General features: G+C 46.6%; 1 pseudogene; it reads left to right on the forward strand.

Annotated features, from left to right (window-relative positions):
• The first annotated feature begins 2,112 nt into the window (after window positions 1–2,112).
• Window positions 2,113–3,771, forward strand: LOC147725329 (uncharacterized; annotated as a pseudogene).
• The last annotated feature ends 201 nt before the right edge of the window (window positions 3,772–3,972 follow it).

A 3,972-nucleotide genomic window follows, 5' to 3' on the forward strand; every position in this document is an offset into this window, starting at 1 on the left:
GCATTGGCTCCTAAATCAACGCAAACGCCGTGAGGGGAACAGCAGGAATAGTGGCAATACCAGCAGTGCCGTGAGGGCAACGGCCGTAGTTCCAAGCAGGGAACTACATTCCTCAGAAGCCCCGGGGGCGGCGCACACTCTCCATGCCACCAGCGCGCCCAGAGGCGCTTGAAGAGGCGGGAGCATCGCGAGTTCTGCGGGCGCTAACTTCATGGACCAGACAGCAGACCATGGTGGCATTGGCTCCTAAATCGACGCAAACGCTGTGACGGGAACGGCAGGAATAGCGGCAATACCAGCGGTGCCGTGACGGCAACCGCCGTAGTCCCAAGCAGGGAACTACATTCCCCAGAAGCCCCGGGGGCGGCGCACACTCTCCACGCCACAAGCGCGCCCGGAGGAGCTTGAAGAGGCGGGAACACCTCTCGCCCCGCGAGTCGCGTGCGGGAGCTGCCCGGGAGAAGCCCGGGACAAGGGCGGGCCTTCTGTGGCCCTCAGATGCCAGAGAAGGCTGGGCTGGGCCACGGACCTTGGCGCTTAACTTCAGGACCTATGACCTAAGTGAGTCCCACTTAATTGTTATCAGTGTAAAGTGCCTGTGTTTATCTATTTTTGTTTCTTGATTAGCCTTGTGGGATACAGGCAAGCTTGGACTATGTCTATGGCCAAGACAAACAAAACCGTACCTGGCCTAGGAACCATGGACAATTACCTGGTAAAAAAGGTGGCCCAAATTTACACCGAGCGTAGGGCTTCATTGGGCCGAGGGAATCGCCCTGATTTACAAGAAGAGTTGTCTTTCCCACTGGTTGATCTGGCTGTAATTGATAACTTGGTTCAGGGCAGTGGGGGAATCACAATGGCCGAAGCACAGGTTCATGTTGAACCAAACGAAGACCGACCTGATTTATTTAACGACACAGCAGAAGAGTTACCACCCTCCCCTAGGCCAGTGAGATCATGCAGAAAGCCACAAACTAAAAGTGGTGGAAAGAACAGTAAAAAAAGAGTAGAAAAAGGCCATTTACCCCAAATAGTGCTGCAGTTATAACTGACTCGCAGGAAGGAAAAAGTGGGGATGGTACAAATGTCAATATAAATTCGGAGCAATTTGACCTTCTAATCTATACGATAGAAGTTAAGATAGAGGGAAAAATTGTAGAGCTGATGAAACCCCTGATTTCCAAATTAGACACCTTGGCCCTAGAAGTTGATAGACTGGGTGGGCTGTTAGCAACACACTTGGCCTCAGCCACTGCAGGAAGATCAAAAGCGGTGGATAAGAGACCAGTTGCCGAGGGGCAGGGAGCTTGTAGAGCAAACTTACAGCAAACCAGCCAGCTATTATCTGTAATCGAGCCAGCCCCACTTGAGTCTACCCCTCCAATCACCCAGAATAAAAAGGCAACGGTAGATCCCGAGGGAACGACGGCTCCTATGTATGCAAAGATAAGCCGCCATGCTAACCTTCCTCCTGATTGTGCACCATATGTGATTGTTCTTACAAATGTTCCCCCCACAGAGTGTCATTTTCCCCAGTTCTATGAGGAATCCCATGACTCATTAAAAAATAGAACAGTAAGAACAGTATCATGGTTGAACAAAAATTGTGGGTTTCCAGTTGCATTTGCTGACCAAGTTTTGTCAACAAGGAGGGTGAACTGGATTGGAACATCCAGAAAGACAACAAATGGAGATTGCATTATTGTCAACTTCAAACATCCCCAACATGTTGCCACAGTTTTATTAAGAGGGGCTTCTTTAGTTTACACTGTGAATAGTATATGTGTACGCCCTCTTGGTTACTTTTATACCCACTTGATTAAAGCCCCCCTGAACTCCGGGTCTCTTAGACCATTTACTCCTAATCAGCCACCGACCCCTAATGGAGCATACGTATACAATGTTGGTAATCAATGTGGGAATGGGTTTAACATTGCAACACAGAATAGATACGACATACTTTCAGGTCTAGAGTCATGTGATTGACGTGAGGAATCTGTGGGTCTGAGAAGTCATAGATTGGAGGTAGTGGGATGCACAGAGATAACTGGCGTAAACATGAGGCAGAATAACGTAATCTTATGGAACATTGCAGACCTGGGCATTAAGATGGAGGACTGTAACTGGATCAGGTATATTAAGCAGTACCAAATCATATGCCTGCAGGATACTTGGTCTATTGAATGCAACCACTTTCTCGAAGGGTATAAGGCTTTTTATGTCCCTGCAACAGCAACTAGTAGGGGCAGACCCAAGGGGGAATGGTCACGTTCGTTTCTGTTGCACTATCCAGCAAAGTACGTAGAGTCTCAACATGTAATACTGGTATCATCGGTCTAGTTTTATTGGGGGAAAACTGTATGGCCGGTGTGGTTAATTTTTATAATGCTATTAATTCTTGTTCAACCCTTAGCCAGATAGTAGCACTGAATGATTTTATTAGTAGTTCAATGAAAGACTGCTCGCATAATCTCTTGATCATGGGGGATTTTAATGTTCATCCCTGTGGGGACCCCCTCTTTAAATGAATTAGGGACCTGCACTGTGCGCAATCCGAGGGTTTTCACCTTGAACACACAATTGAGGGGGAACATTTAAATGATATGCTTAATGATCTGGACTTAGCGGCGACAATGGCACTGATGGACCCTACTATGCTCTTTGAGACACCGACCTTCAAGGGTCACGGGAGGGGAACCTTCATTGATTATGTATTTTTAACATCATCAATGCAGTCCTTTGTGGATTCCTTCATTATTGATGACAGTGAATTTAGCGATCACAATCCACTCACTGTACATATGAGGGGGCCATGGTCAGTTAAAGAAGGGTTGAATCACACTACAGGTAGGGTGAGCACGACAGATGGGAGACGGCGATTAAGATGGTCCAAGATCACCCCAGACCTGCTGTACAAAGAGATTAAAATCGCTTGTGCAGATGAGATCATGGTCTGTATGCAAGAAGGCGCACAGCCAAATAATGTCCTTAGTGCTTTTCAAAATCTAACGGTAAAGGTTTCAAAGATGTTGTCAGCTCCTGTTAAGAAGCTGAAGATCAAGGGACCTAAATGGTTTAATCATGAATGCTCAAAAGCAGCCAGAAATTTAAGATTAGCACTGGCTTCCAAATCAAGAATAAAGGCAAAAGTACAGCTATGCCGGAAGAACTATAAAACTATTATTGCCAGACACAAGGAATCCCTTAGGGAAGAGGCTTGGAATGAGATTCTTGATCCCACTACTCACTCTGCAGTGTAGCACCAGATTCTGGGAAGTGATGAGGAAACCATTCTTGGCCCAGGAGCAGGGTGACGGATTAGAATGCCACATACCTAAGGAGGACTGGGAAGAACATTTTGAGAAATTGTATTGCTGCTCGTTGAATGAGTCTCATAATACTGCCCCTTCTGTCAGTGGTGGTGAACTTATTAGTTTTAATAGAGGTGAGGTTATCAAGGGCATTGTTGGACTAACAGCTGGGAAAGCCCCAGGGCCTGATGGGATCCCGCCGGACTTATTTAAGTCCGAGCCTAACTTCTGGGCACCCATACTAGAGCCTGTTTTTAACGCTGCTGTGAAAGATGGTTGTCCACAATCATGGGGTGTTTCTACAATTGTCCCGGTCTTTAAGAAGGGGGACAAAGGAAGTCCACATTGTTACAGACCCATTTCATTAATAGACTCCGTGGTTACAATTGTAGGAAGAATGGTATTGCAGAGACGATCTGAATGGGCAGAGGAAACAAACATTATGTCCATTTCTTAGTATGGATTCTGCAGTGGTAGCTCCACAATAACACAGTGCCTGAATCTCTTTTTAATATTAAGCATGTACACTGTAGTGCAATGGGGCATCATCCATCTCACCTTCATGGATTTGTCCTCACCTTTCGACTGTGTTAACAGGGGAAAGCTGTGGCAGTCCATGAGGGAGAAGGGGGTAGATAGTGGTCTGGTTGGTTTTTTG

Source organism: Lissotriton vulgaris, chromosome 3_2 (genome assembly GCF_964263255.1).
Source record: "Lissotriton vulgaris chromosome 3_2, aLisVul1.2, whole genome shotgun sequence".
NCBI classification, from domain to species: Eukaryota; Metazoa; Chordata; class Amphibia; order Caudata; family Salamandridae; genus Lissotriton; species Lissotriton vulgaris.